This window comes from Peromyscus eremicus, chromosome 15 (assembly GCF_949786415.1).
Source record: "Peromyscus eremicus chromosome 15, PerEre_H2_v1, whole genome shotgun sequence".
Taxonomy (NCBI): Eukaryota; Metazoa; Chordata; class Mammalia; order Rodentia; family Cricetidae; genus Peromyscus; species Peromyscus eremicus.
In genome coordinates this window covers 1,589,592-1,605,055 of record NC_081431.1, presented here as the reverse complement: position 1 = coordinate 1,605,055, position 15,464 = coordinate 1,589,592, and the positions used below count along the sequence as shown (strand labels likewise).

Here is a 15,464-nt window from a genome sequence, read left to right as displayed (position 1 = left end):
GAAAAGGGTAGGTGAGGAGGAAGAGAATATGAGGAGGAGAGAAGGAGGAGGAGATGGAGAGGAGAGGAAGGAGAGACAAGCCTCTAAGGGTGAGAGAAATAAAAGGGGAAGGAGGAAGAGAGGAAATGGAAAGATGATGGAGAGGAGGAGGTAGGAGGAAAAAAGTGGAAAGAAGGAAGAAGGGTAGTTAGGAGGTGAACGAAGATAAGGAAGGGGAGGGGAGGGGAGAGAGGGGAAGGACAATGAGGTAGAAGAGGAGGAGGTAGCAGTCCAAGGTTTAGAGACCATGTAAGTTTCAGAACACAGTGGCTCCTCACCGCTATCATCCCTGGGACACTAACTCCAGCAGCAGCTGAGACAGTCTTTGCAAATGGCTCTGCAACTTTCACCCCAAGAAATGAAAATAGAACAGTAGCTTGGGGGGTTCCAGTCTTACCTGTTGGGCATATATCATTCTCTAGATCCATTCTTGAATCACTCATTATAGATATACTCTGAGATGACTGCTCATCCTGCAGGACTGAAGGGCATGTCCGCAGTCAGGAACCCTTTCAGGTCTGCTACTTCATTGCTTAGCATGCGAAGAACCCTTAAACCTTAGCCTCTCAGAAACAAAAGAGCTGGACCTGAAATTTAGCTATTGCTTTGTGCTAACTGGTTATCATCTCTCTGACCTCAGGCTTCCAGAATATTCTCATACTTGAATAAAGGTGGGTAGATCTTGAACAAAGAACTCTTCCCAGTAAGGGAAGAGTGAGTCTGTCTCTGAAGTTCTGAAGTGTATTGTGTTACACACACACACACACACACACACACACACACACACACACACACAAGAAATAATTATACAGAATTACAAATATTCACATATTTTTTGCATTTCCAGGTACATTGTTCTCATTGTTGAGGCTCATGACAACCTTCCAAGATACATAAGATTGAAATCCTTGTGTCATAGAAGTTAAGGAGCATGAGGTTGTAACATATAAGTTCACACGAATCCTGAATGACACAAGTGAGATTAACACCTAGTTTTCTCATCTAATATAGTATTTCATGTTTTTTCTATTATATGGTTCTGACTCTCAGGTATGAGTTGGGAGAATGGGAGCATGTGGGCCACTATTGCAATGTTGTTCTCTCTTTTTCCCAGTAATGCACCAGGGGCTACTTTATCTGTGGTGGTTCTTGGATCAGTCATTCTAATTAGAGATTATGAATCCTCAGTATTTACATCATAGATCCAGGATTTTAACAAAGATTTGTTAAAATTTGTTCCATAGTCTTGGTCTGCCCATGACTCTGAGAGTGAGTGGACAGTGTAGTACATCCAGGATAGAGAAGTCCCTGGGAATCCTTAAGCTTTGCCACCAAGCAGATCTGGGTTTGAACTCTGTATCAGTGTCAGCTCTGATAACTGGGGCAAGGTCCCAGAAACCTCAATTTCTCAGCTGTGACAAGGACAGCAATAAGAGCCCTCTTCTTTGTGTTTATAATTTTGACGGAAGAATTAAAGGTGGGTCCCCAACACAGCTTCAGACACAGTGGTCACTAAATAGCATCTTCAGATGATCTGTGGATATTTCTGTTTACATTTAGGCTATATTCTGTTTACATTGCCAAGGTGGATGTGATTTGACAGGATTCACTTAAACCTAATGGCCCATGTGGATCAAGATATTATCCTTGCAACTATTGAACGTTGCCACCTAGAAGAGGACTTTTGGGGACAAAACTAAGACTTCAAGGGATGAGTGAGATTCCCTAAGGGCAGAAAGGACCTCCAGATTCTTGGTCCTCTATCTAGCCATACCTGACATCTCTCAGATTGTTGGTGCAGCACAGAAGAGCAGGGCATGGAGCCTCTTGTGCTGCTCCCATCCTGCCCTGCCCTGAGGAGACTGTGAGAGTCATGTTTTTCCCACCTGACCCCATCCTGTGAGCTTCAGCAGGTTTTCTTTGGCTTTTCCTTCTCCAATGGACCAAAAGTGAAGAGTTGCTGCTACTGTAGCTACTGGACTGGAAGAAATCCTCCCGGCATCCTATGATGGTTGATTCTTACTGGAAATTTGACTGGGTTTGGAATCGCCCAGGAGATAGCCTCTGAGCTTTTCTGTTGAGGATTCACTAAGGAGGGAAGGCCTGCCATAAGAGTGGGGAGTCTGAAATAGAGTCTTTCTGCCTTTGCTTCTTCCTAATTGAGTATGCCTCCATATCCACTGATGGAAATGTCAGCTTCTTGGTCTTTCAGTGTGGGTTCCATATGGTGACTCTCCAGATATCATCAGGCTTCCAGCACCAGCTTGTGTTCTCTTATCTTTTGAGTGTGCAAGCCACATTTGTAATCAGATGTTTTTTGTCCTGATTGCCTGCTTCCCATCCTGGTAGCTGCTTCCAAATTACCACACAGAGACTTAATATTACTTATAAATGCTCAGCCAATAGCTCAGGCTCATTATTAACTAGCTCTTACATTTTAAGTTAACCCATATTCCTTATTTACACTCTGGCATGTGGCAGTACCTTTATTAGCATGCTGCATTCATCTCCTGCTCCTTCTGCATCTGGCTGGTGACTTCTGACTCCACCCTTCTCCTTCCATCATCCCTAGTTTGGTCCCCCTGCCTATACCTCCTGCCTGGCTACTGGCCAGTCAGCATTTTATTAAACCAATTCGAGTGACAAATCTTTGCAGTGTACAAGAGGATCATTCCACAGCACACATTGCCATACTATGTAGCTCCTATGGTGTAAGTCAAGACAGCATCCCCCTTATGTGTATATATACATTCTGTTGGTGCTATTTACCCACCTCTCACCCTAACCCAGATTTCATGTGCCTCTTTGACATTAGCAGTGCTGTCAACATACTTTCGCAAAGACAGAGACAACACTTAGCTTACAGAGGAAGTCAGCACCCTACACTTTCTTTGCAGATGCTGTGCAAGGCTTGTGAGAATCCGACTAAGAATGATTTCTGTCTCTTTTTGTTACTTTGTACTTCAAATTATTCTTTTGCTTTTTCTGTCCTAAAAATAGAATAAAATGCTCAATTTCATCCTCTGCTCTGACACAGCCACTGCATCTCTAGGCCTTATGTATTTTTTTCCCTCTGATGCATGTGGCATCTTAATAATCTTAACACTGGAGTGGAGAAACAGAATAGGAAACAGCATGACAAAATACTTTTGGGCCATGTTGGAATTAGTGATATTTTTCAAGAGTGATCAATTACATGACTTAACTAAAGAGCTCAGATTATAAAGAAAAATATAATTAGAAGCAAGTGTGCCCAAGCAATGGGAGCTCCTCTGTCCATTTCTCCAGGTTCCTTCAGGATGCATGCAGCAAGACTCCACCTAAGTTCTTGACAGCAGAAACAAGGTGGCTCTGAGTATTGCCTGTGCTGAGTGGAAAGAACTCCTACAGGGAAGCAGCAATCCAGCAACCATCTGGTCTACCTCCCTCACCAGGCTGTTTTCTCCTCTGTACAAGAGGGTTGCTGGGGTTTGGACAAGAAGTGTCTCCCACCACCTCATGCATTGAAAGTCCCCAACTGTGATGCTATTTTGGGAAGTTTTGAGGTTTTGGAAACTTTAGGAAGTAGTGGATCACTAGGGAGTTCCTTTGGTGGATGAACCATGTTCAGGATCCTCATTGTCTCTGCCTCTGTCTGTCTGTCTTTCTCTCTTCCTCACTTCTTCTCTCCCTCTCTCCATCCCCACTCCACCTGGTCCACTACTAGGTTAATAGCTTCTTCCACATGCTACTGCCACCGTGATCTGCCTTAGACCTTTGAACCCACAGGCTGAAACAAGCCCTTCCTCCAATAAGTTGTTTGTGTTAGGTACTTTGCCTCAGTGACAGGAGGTCTGACTAGTGGAGTGCCTATCACACCAATCCTTCCTGCTTGCCTATAAGCAATGGTGAGGCTGAGGCAAACATTTGGATGTGGACTTACTTTGAAAATTAGCATCTCTCTACTCATTCACAGGGAGGTTTAGAATATTACTTCACTTAATCTGAGTCTTAGAGAACTGGTTAGGAGTTGACTTTCTGGAAATGGTATGAGGGTTATCAGTTCAAGGGTAAGGCACAAGCCGGGCATGGGGCCCAATCACTAATTTGGCTGTACTGTGTGATATAGAAGTAGAAGCTGGAAACATTATATCCAAAATGTGTAACCTGGGCAGAACTTGGGGGCAGAGAAGTTTGGATTTTCTTTCAAAGCAACCAACTAGTTCCAGCAGGAATGGCATAGTCCAGTTAGCCCTTCAGAAAGACAGTTCGAAGTATCTGTGCAGAGATCTTTGTTGGGGTTTGGGGGAGGACTGAATAGGAAGCTAAGGCAAGAAAGGTGTATGTGCACTGGGGAACAGCTTGAGCAGGGAAATGTTGGGAGAATTCCTGGGCAGAAGTACTGACTGAATTTGACTGAATTGCCCAGAAGCAGATAGGATGAGAATTGGGGGGTGTGGATATGGGAGAAGAAGATTCATCATGGATCAGAGTCTGGGTCATAAAGCACCACTCAAATAGCTAAAAGAAAGAAAAGGGCAGGTTAGAGATCAGATGAATCAGGGCATTCTGAAATTAGGAGAGGAGTGATGCTTGGAGGGCATTTTCTGCCTTTCTTCATAGGCTTCTGGATTTCCCAATGAAAGGAAGGTGTAAGGACCATTACCACTGCCCCACCAAGGTCCTGAGACTGTTCTGAAAACCTTTCCATTGCCAGAGGCCACTAAAACCCTGGTCAGTCACATTAGTCTCTAGGAATATAGGAGACCAGTTTACAACTGATAAGGAATCACTCTTGATGCTGAATTTAGTGTTTTGGATGTCCCCAGTCCCCCTTCTTTGGGAATACATATGGTCTCAAGGGCAACTGCATTAATAGACAGCTACTCCTCTTGACTGAAGGAGCCTCCAATATAAAAGTGTTATCCGCACATTCCTTGCATCAGGAAAACATGACCACAGGCTCAAGACTGTCATAGAAGGGAGTGAATGAATGAACTGACAGAGTGCAAAGCTACACAACTTTTTGCTTCATTGCTAAAACTCCATCCTGGCTCACAGTAGAGATGGTGCCATCTTTGCTCTTACTTCTGGGTTTCTAAGTATTATTTTTACTGTGTTGTTTGTGTTTGTGCATGTGAATTTTGGTTTTTAAATATCAGACACATGCCTTACAGGAAGTGTATTGGTATTTCAGAAGTCACTGATGTTTTGCGCTATCAGCTGCTAGGGACAGGGGTCAAGCTGAACAACCTGACATAAACATTACCACGCTTGCAAACCTGTTTTCAAGTGAGACACCCAAGGCAATATTCATAGCAAATTTATGAGCTCAAGGCATCTAAATGTGATCCACTTTTAAATCTCATCTTTTCCCTCTGAACCCTTCAATCTAATTAGGCTCACATCAGTATATTATTACAGAGAGTAATCATTCCTTTCTTCTAATAACATTCATGGATAATTTTATTTCTCATTTCCAGCCTCCTCCCCCTCCTGTGGTGTAATTAGTGTCTCTGGCACCTCGTGCCTCTCAGAATGAGCTGCAGCTGCTAATTGCTAATTGAAAAATTAGAAACTCAGTTAGAAAAAGGATCTAATTAAAATGAAATTAGATAAAAATCCCTTCAAACCAGCACCCCCACACTTTTCTTTGTTTTTCTTTTTCCCTTTCTGCCTTCTTTTTCTACCACTATCAGCATTTGTAAAATACGTGAAAGTGCTGGGAGGCAAAGACCTTTCACAGTGGACAGCACAGTGGCCTTGATGAAGCAACTAGGGAAAGAGCATAGCAACTGAATTGAATGTAGAACTTGGGCTTTCTCCCTGTTGAGTGTAGATTGCATCTTACCAGTGTTTCTCAGGTTCTCTGGCATATGGTCAGCCTGGGTGATTCTCTTGAGTTTATAAGGCCCACTGTCCTCTTTCCTGACTGGAAACTAGGGATCCACTCACTGCTGGAAGCAAATCTGTCTCCACCTTTTTGTACATTGCATCCTACAACAGATAACTATCCAGTAAAGACTCAATGCTGGAGGAGACACAGCAGAAACCGTGGTCCCTTCTGTCTCCAAAAGATGTGCAATATGCTGAGAAGTCTAGACAGAGAGGATTAACAGACTAAGAGAATATGGACCCATGCAAAGTAGTTTTTCAGATATGTGGTGTTTGCTGCAAGAATGCAGTGTTCCCTAAGCACCTTTATACATGCCAAGAACTGCACAAGAACTGGGCACACAAAACACACACCACCAAGTTGTTCCCTAGATCATATCTGGGTAGTTAGTGAAATGTGATGTTTTATGACAAAGTCAAGAACACAAATGCACAATTGACAAATGAATTCAGTATGTGGGTAGGCTACAGGAGACCATGACTTCTTCCAACTGCTGTGGAAGTTCACAAAGAGAGAGTGAGAGAGCAAGAGTTAGAGAGAAGCATACATACAGAGAGCGAGAGAATGGGGGGGGGTGCCTCCCCAGTGGGTGACATTTTAGAGAAGAAGCCTTGCTCTATGAAACACATACAGCTATATGGTGACTTCTGATAATTTAAGGGACTGAGAATGTTTGAGGCTTAAATTGAAAGATGTGTGGCCAGAGTCAAGATTGGGGGAATGTGTAGAGACTGGGCCACAAGAATCTTGTATATATTAAAAAATTAAAGGTGTGAGAGGAGGGCTTAAAATCTGAGGGAAATTTTATTTCACATCATGGGATGCACATGATATTAGCTATGGATTTTGTGTGGTGAGAGAATATTCTAGATTAAAATTTAGTAATGAAAAAGTTGCTGTCAAGAACGTGAGTAGTTTTACTACAGCAGAGGGGCAGCTTACAAATACAAAGAGATGATGAGTTCAGATCATTTTAAAAACAAAAATAGGGCTGGAGAGATGGCTCAGTAGCTAAGAGCACTTGCTGCTCTTGCAGAGGATCTGGGTTTGGTTCCCAGCACCAACGTCGTGACATATGAAGATCTGTAACTTTGGTTCCAGGGGATCTGATACCTTGTTCTGGTCTCCTCAGAGTCCTGCATGCAGATGATACACATAAACTCATACAAATAAGTATAAAATGTAAAATAGGCTTATGTGGCTTGCCTTATTTTGTGTAAATAAATCAACTTTCCTTTTAATTGTGGCAGATAAAGCTGAGAAATCTTCAATTATTTATTTATCAAAAATCTTGAAACTAACTGGCACTTTTAAAAGACTAAGTTGTTTTCCCCACACTGTTAATAACATTTGTCCTCTGCTCTTTCCAGTGTCCTCTGCCCTTCCTTTTTTTTTGCTTCATACACTGACTAACTTGGGGAAGTCCAGACCTCCATGGTCCTTTTATTGAAGGGAGTGTATCCCTGCATCTGTTGCTTTCCAGGACTCCATGGCCCAGCATTTGAGGCATCTCATACCTATTGATCGAGGAGCTAGCACTCAGGGGAAGCTATCCTATTCCTCTAGAACTCCCAGTCAACAAAAATCAGGAATATGAGTGAGGAAAAGGCAGGGACTAATGGGCTGGGGAAGAACTTCCCTGTGTGTGTCCTGGAAGGAGACAGGTAGTACCAGGAATCCATTTGCTACTAATTTGCTATATCTAGAAAGGTCCAGTAATCAATTTTCTGCTTTGGAAATGATGGCCTCCAAAAAAATCTGAAATCATAGGTATAAATTTTCTGTTGTCATAATTTACTCTGATCTGAAGTGGTGTGCTGGCCTGGTGATTTAGAACAGGTTATGCCTCAAGATGCCCTTCTTTATCATTACCGTTCAGGCTTCAGTTCAGCTTCCAACCTTGCTCAGTGAGGTATGGCATTTTTGATTAATCTTCATCTTCTAGAGTCTTTAAAATGCCCAGGTTTGCTTATGATCAAACACACTGAAGACAAGTAGGGTAGATGAGGATGAGTAGAGAAGCACTCAATGGTGTTTCCATAGTGTAAATTTGTCATCAATGACATGAGTTCAAATCCAGAACTGTGTTCAGTAAATCCTGGCCATTATTTTTATTTTTGTTGTTGGAATAGAAATGGAAAGAAAGGTGAGAAAGTAGAGAGGGGAGAATGGAGGAAGGGAATGGCTGCACTGTTTGTAACATGAACTAGAGCCCAGCTAGACCCAGGCCTCTCTACAGCAGCAACTGTCCTTTGCTTGATTTGCTGCATGTGGCTTTTGTCACTGAAGTGGTACTACTTCTTTGCTAGTTCAGTAGAGATAGCTTCAAGTATTCCAAGATAAGAAGTGACACTGCTGATCTCTTTGTTGCTTATAGGAGGAGGCTGATCAAGAGCTCCTGTCACTGTTAGGAATAGATACTTGAGATGCACACCTGGGGCTCTCTCACTGCACCATCCTTGTGGATCTCCTGCTTCTCCTTTTAAAAGGTACTTTGAACTCTTTCTGGAAAATTTCTAGGAAGAATTTCATATTCATATCTCTTCAACTTCTGGGAGGAAGCCAGTATGGGAAAGTTATGTAAATTACTATGTTTTGGGAAAGAGTGTTGAAGGAGGCTTCCCAACTCAGGGCAATGTGCTCTGAAGGTATATTCTAAAAACAGGAACACTTTTTTGGATTACGAACTGCTATACACTCAAACTTTAGTAGCCACCAGCACATGCCTTGGGAAGCAGCCTCAGTAAAGGGCCTCTAGACCAATTTGCTAGACTATTCCTCATGGTCCATTCAGCAGCTCTTTCTCTGTTTTCCCTTTCACCTATCAGTGCAGAAGTACTTCAATCTGGCACATGGGGGAGAAGCATGTTATCACCCCCTTCTGGACTTTCTTTCTCCTTCCTGTCAAACATACATCCTAGAAATCAGCCCAAGCACCAAATCTACATTGTGAAGTGGGAAATGGGAAACTGTACATCTGTATTTAAAGCACAGTCCTATGGATAGGTCATTTTTTCTGGGATTCAAGTCATCTCTACTTTCATACACCCTGACTACAGGCAAGATGGGCAAGCTATTGCTGTTAGCATCGCTGCAAAGGAATTTTTAGAGAAAGGTGACCGGAGGATTCAAGGTGAAAGTCACTGTCAGCTGGCAGAGCGGGCTGTTTGCAGACAGAATTCACCAGGGGATAAGGAAGGACCAGGGCTCCAAGTGTGTGATGCAGCTAAGCTTCCATCTCAGAGAGGCAGCCGCTCTAATTATCTGTCATGTCACCTTGCTCTCCAGAGAGACAGATGTTTCCTTCTTTGAGTTTTTAAAAATCCATTTACAGTCATGGAAGGCCTTTCCCACCCCAACTATCAGAGATTCTAGGAATCAAAGTAAAAGTGGTAAAATGAGGAGAGATTTCTTCAAGGACTTTTGAATATGCTAATATCCAAAAGGAGGCAATGCTGCTGCTAGTCCCACAATTGCCTTCCCATGGATGGTTACTGTGAGTGCTGTCCAGCCCTTGTGGGGGAGTAGTGCTTAGGCTAAACCCACATACGGAGAATGATGCAGTACGTTAATGTGTCACACACAGGACTTGGCTGGCCTGGCCTGTGGGGCACCAACATTATTATAATAATACCAGCTTCCATCATGTGCAAATACCTTAAATCCTAATGCATGGTGATGTTATCAGAGAATTCAGAGTCAAAGGAACTGAAGTCATGTGACCAAGGGAGACCTGGTCTGTAGGAGGCACTGAAATTTTCTGATGAGACGTAGCAGACTCACCAAGGTTTTGGTGCCTCAGCTGTACAGGTTCAGAAATTTGATGATGCCAGTGTCCTCAAGTTCACAGGAAGAATCCATCACTAGTCACCGTACAGTGCTTAATAGAAGTATGCCTGTGTACATCCTTCATAGCACTGAATGACTGAGGCCTAAAGGAAACAGTCCAGGGACTGATCAGATTCAAAATGACAGGATTCAGTACTATGCCTGCTTCCTGATGACACAGTTTTCTGATGGTAAATGTCTGCTGTGTGACTTAGTGGCTGGCTAGTTGGCTGGAGTGGATGGTGGTATGGATGGCTGGAGGCATCGAGAAGCATCAGGACGGAAAAGAAGTCAGATACAAGGTTATAGTATCCACACTCCTTGATATTTATTGCTTGGCACTGTGTGGTGGTATTGTGTTCCCCAAAATATTGTGCACCCTAATAAATTTATCTGGAGTCAGAGAACAGACAGCCACTAGATACAGAGGCTAGAAAATGGTGGCACTCATGCCTTTAATCCTAGCATTCCAGAGACAGAAATCCCTCTGGATCTCTGTGAGTTCAAGGCCACATTGGAAACGGCCAGGCATGGTGACACACGCCTTTAATCCCAGAAAGCGAGCCTTTAATCCTAGGGAGTGGTGGTAGAAAGCAGAAAGGTATATAAGGCGTGAAGACCAGGAACTAGAAGCATTTGGCTGGTTAAGCTTTCAGGCTTCTAGCAGCACAGTTCAGCTGAGATTCATTTGGATGAGGACACAGAGGCTTCTAGTCTGAGGAAACAGGATCAGCTGAGGAATTGGCAAGGTGAGGTAGCTTTGCCTTGTTCTGCTTCTCTGATCTTCCAGTATTCACCCCAATACCTGCTTCAGGTTTGTTTTTATTAATAAGACCTGTTAAGATTCCTGCTACAGCACTGTGTATCCATCTGGTGATGAGTTGGTTTTTTTTTTTTTGTTGTTGTTTGTTTGTTTTACATAAATTAGTTGATAAGCCTTCAAAAGAAGCCAGGAAAATGGAAAAGTAGTGCCTCCCAATTTTACAAACAAGGAAACAGATTTAGAGGAAGGTAGGATGCACAAGGACACTGGTCAGTAAGTGTCATATAAGTATTAAATATTAGGAACAATTCACTAGATACAAGGCACAGGGTAGAATTTTTAATTTAAGATTTTATTTATTTACTTATTAATTTTCAGAGTGTCCATCTGTGTGTTGACATGTGAGCACTAAAGCACATGTGTAGAAGTCCGAGAACAGTTTGCATTAGTTAGTTTTCTTCTATCATGTAGTTGCTGGGGGTGGACCTCAGGTTGTCAATCTTGCTAGTAATGACCTTTACTCACTGAGCCATCTCACTGGCCCAAGGGTGCTAGAATGTCCAAGGAGACACCACAGTTGGATTTTATGGTGGCCAAACTTCTGATCAGCCATGTTTAAGCCTCCTTGTAATCAAAAGTGTTATTGTGGCCTGTGATCCCAGAATGAAGTTTCTATAGGGCTTGAAGATTTTTACATTGCCTAGTGCCTTTGTGTGCAACTACAACAGAGGCACACCACCAAGTGATTAAGCCCTCACAACTCCAGAGCTCATCTCCCCTTGACAGCACCAAGGCGAGAAGTTTTCCTATATCTGCTATTTTCCTTGTTCACCTGTTATCCTGACTTCTCCTGGAGGTCAGAATCTATTATGACCTTCTCTGAGGTTTCTACTCTGGTGCAGTGTGGATAGAATTTAGAATTACTTATGGTTAGCCTTATTTCTGTCATTTTTTCTGCTCCTGGGGTATGTCTTAGTGTTTCTTAACTTACCTCTAGGTGAATAGTGCAATGGGAAGGAGCGTGGCCTACTCAGCTGGATGATAGCACTTCATGGTCTCAGCCTGGTACCTTCCTACTCTACATCCATGGTGACCAGGGTAGTGTCATTTACAGAACCAAATTTGACAGTCATCAAATTAAAGTTGGTTTTTGTGAGACCTATCATAACTTTTCAATGTTCTATGAACCAAATAAACAGGAGAGATTTTTAGCTTTTGAGACTTTTGACTGCTCTCCTGCCTCAGTTTGTGAACTCCCACACTGGTCTTCTAGTCTGAATATGTATCATGGCTCAAGGACTTCAAAACTGGACACAGACCATATAATCACCTCCTTGTATGAAATAAGAGATACTGTGTGGCCACATCTTTTAAAACCACATGTCTATTTGGACATTAGAATGTCAAGATTACGCCATAGTCAACTTGTCAACTTCAAAGTTAATTGTGAACTTTTTCAGCGTATGTAAGACTTTTCTAAATCCTTTCTTGTGGTGGTATTGTGTTCCCCAAAATATTGTGCATCCTAATAAACTTATCTGGGGTCAGAGAACAGACAGCCACTAGATACAGAGGCTAGAAAATGGTGGCACTCACACCTTTAATCCTAGCATTCCAGAGACAGAAATCCCTCTGGATCTCTGTGAGTTCAAGGCCGCATTGGAAACAGCCAGGCATGGTGACTCACGCCTTTAATCCCAGAAAGCAGCCTTTAATCCCAGGGAGTGGTGGTAGAAAGCAGAAAGGTTTATAAGGCATGAGGACTAGAAACTAGAAGCATTTGGCCTGGTTAAGCATTTTGGCTGGTTAAGCATTCAGGCTTCTAGCAGCAGTTCAGCTGAGAGCCAATGGGATGAGGACAGAAGCTTCCAGTCTGAGGAAACAGGACCAGCTGAAGAATTGGCAAGGTGAGATAGCTGTGGCTTATTCTGGTACTCTGACCTTCCAGCATTTACCCCAATAATTAGCCTCAGGTTTGATCTTATTAATAAGAACTGTTAAGATTCATGCTACACTTTCTTGACTTTGTGGAATTTGAAGGTGAACAGATGATACCTCAAGTCTAGGAGAAGCTGGATATCTTCTGAGATTCTTCCTTGCCATTGAAGAAGCTAGACGAAGACAGGAGCTGATTGTAGCAGGAGGTCAGCTGCAGAAGCAGGAAGCTAATGACAGGGGATTTTCTTCTTGCACCCTTGTCCACTCTCCTTTACCATGCCCCCACCCTCCAGCTAAGAACTCACCAAAGCTGTCCTTACAAAGGTAAGTAGGACTTGCTTTTATACCCCCCTCATATTTCTTCTATTTTTGGTATGCTTGTATCACAGTGCTCTCTGGGTTCTTCATTATCCACTTATTTTCTGTTTGATTTGCCCCCTTCTCTGGCTAGCAATTTCACTGGTAGAGCTCAAAATTACTTTTAACAGTGTCTTTCAACTCATTTAAAATCACCTCCCCTTCATGCTAGACTAGGCTTTCTCCTAAACTAATCTCTGTGGTAGCAAATTAAGGTCAATCCACATTAGATATACCACCAATCAGAGTTTATAATGAGAATCCTTCCACTTATTAGTTTTGTTTTAAATTAAGTGGAATGATAAATGGGAAAGACTCAGAGAACTGAAGACCACGGCCGGAACTCTCCAGGCGAGAGTGGGGAGGGGTTCATCATGTGGAGAAGGTGCCCCTCCAGACATCCCCACACCAGAATAGCAGAGCAAGCTGCCTTGTAGGGGTGAGTTCTCATGGACCTGTTGACAGGTCCTGGACAGTCCTGTTTCTAATGTTGAAGAACTTCAGGGCACAAAGGCCAGGTAGTTCTCACATTCTGTAGGTCTAGATGTTTAAACATCCAGAATATAGCAAACTCATAAGTAAATACTATTCTTAATGCATTGGCAATTATTGTGACTGACTGATCGCCAGCTTACACTCAAGTTCTTAAACTCAGAATTCTCAGGGTGCTGTGCCATATGGTGGCATGGAATTATGGGGATAGCTGGTTCCTGGCATTGGCCTTTTCCTTTTTACTCCTATCTCTAACTTGCACAGAACCTTTAAACATGTGCTTGTGATGCCATGATGATCTATTCTTGTTTTGTGCAAAAAAAACCTGGGCAGAGGCTTAGCAAGTGTAGGACAAGTGTCCACAAGGCTCATAGACAGAGGCAGGCTATCATCCTGAGTGTGGGTATGGTCCTGATAGGTGGGTAAAATGGCATTATGGACTCTAGGTATCTTTGGCCTCTTGGTCCCATGGACCTTTTATTTTATGGGTTTGAGTGCAGTCAGAGGAACTGGATAGAAAGCAGGGATTCTCCAAAATGTAAGGTCAGGATTCAGCCCTCTCTTGATGTCAAAAAGTCACAATGGCAAGGGGACCTTCTAGGGAAGGAGAAGCAATACAGTGCCCACATTGACCAGGAGCAGTGGGGACAATTCACTAAGTAACTACTATTCTTTCCCAGTTGTAACAAAACTTCTTTCTGTTCTCGGGGAAGGTTAACTAATCAGGAGAGAGTGCTTTCACCTGACTCTGGAGGAGAGGTGCAGAGGTAAAATAGTGCACAATCAAGTGCATCAACTGCAATCACACAAGTCAACACAGTTTGACAATCAGAGCAGTGACCATTTTCCTACCCCAGGCTCCTCCTGCACCACAATTTGATTGGGTTTTTTTTGATCAGTTTATAAATAGGCTTTCTGGTTTTTGTGTGTGTGTGTGTGTTTTTTTTTCAATGAAAGTGAAAAGGAGAGCCTCTCCCAGAATTCCTCCTTGAAGGAAACAAAACATAGCAGTCCATGTCCTGACCTACCTAGCACTCACAGCCAGGTCATCTTAGTGTGATTCTTCCATTGTATGTAAAAAGAAAATGTCACCATGCCACCCACAGAACTGTTAACGTCCTCCCCACTGATTTGGTTTATTGACATAACTGGTCATAGAATTGCCTTCACTCTCTGATAGCTGCATCTCACTAAAACCCAAATCCTGAGATGCCCCCAAATATGCATTCTCTCCAACTGCAACGAGGAATTAACTTGTTTAATTCTAGTCATGGAGGCTGCCACTTTCAACCTTCCTAAAAAGTCTGCTTACACATTTTTTGTTTTTGGTGACTCTAGGAATGGAATGGTTGGTTGTGCTAAAAGGGTGTGCTTAATTTTATTAGACAGTTTCCAATTGTTTCCCCAAGTGGTTGCCACATTTTGCAGTCTCATCCCTATGAGGCAAGTGCATGGATTGCTCCACATCTGCCCAGAACTTCATGTTTTCACTCTTTTAGATTTGGCCACCCAGGAGGTATAATCTAGGAGTTATTTGCCATTTTAAATTCACTCCCTTGTTCACTGATGATATTAGCATTTCAAAAATGTGTGTTTGTGTATTATATCTCTTTTGGATTAAATAACTCCCTCCCTCTTTAAATTTGGTTGTTTGTCTTTATTGTGTTACAATAATCGCTAGAGCTCATTATATTTTGCAGATATTTATCCTTTTCATGGTTTATTTTCCCCTTTAGAGTATAAAGAACAACCTTTAACAATTTGGTAGAGGCTTAATTATCCATTTTTTATCTTGTAGTTTGTGCTTTTTAATTCTAAGACATCTGTGCTGGTTAGTTTTTGTTAACTGATACAAACTGAGACTCCTGGGAAGAGGGAAATTCAGTTGAGTAATTGATCCCATCAGATTGGCCTTCAGGTATGTCTGTGGGCATTTTCTTGATTTGGTGATTGATATGGGAGGGCTTGGCCCACTATGGGTGGTGCCACTCTCTTAAGCAAATGGGCCTGAGATATATTAGGAAAGTAGCTGAATAGACTAGGGAAAGATGAATTAGAAAGCAGCCTTCCATCCTGACCTCTACTCCGGTCCCTACCCCAACTTCCTTCCATAATGGACCATAGATGATAACCTGTAAGGTTAAGTAAACACTTTCCTCCCTCAAGTCAGTT

At 42.6% G+C, this 15,464-nt stretch overlaps 1 long non-coding RNA gene across 7 annotated transcripts in view; it reads left to right on the top strand.

Annotated features, from left to right (window-relative positions):
• The window catches only part of LOC131925793 (uncharacterized), a 232,711-nt gene that overhangs the window by 88,378 nt on the left and 128,869 nt on the right, over window positions 1-15,464 (top strand). For all 7 annotated transcript variants that reach the window (XR_009383345.1, XR_009383343.1, XR_009383342.1 and 4 more), the window contains 2 exons: window positions 8,292-8,403; window positions 12,546-12,767. This is a non-coding gene — a long non-coding RNA (uncharacterized LOC131925793). The remainder of the gene's footprint in view (window positions 1-8,291; window positions 8,404-12,545; window positions 12,768-15,464) is intronic.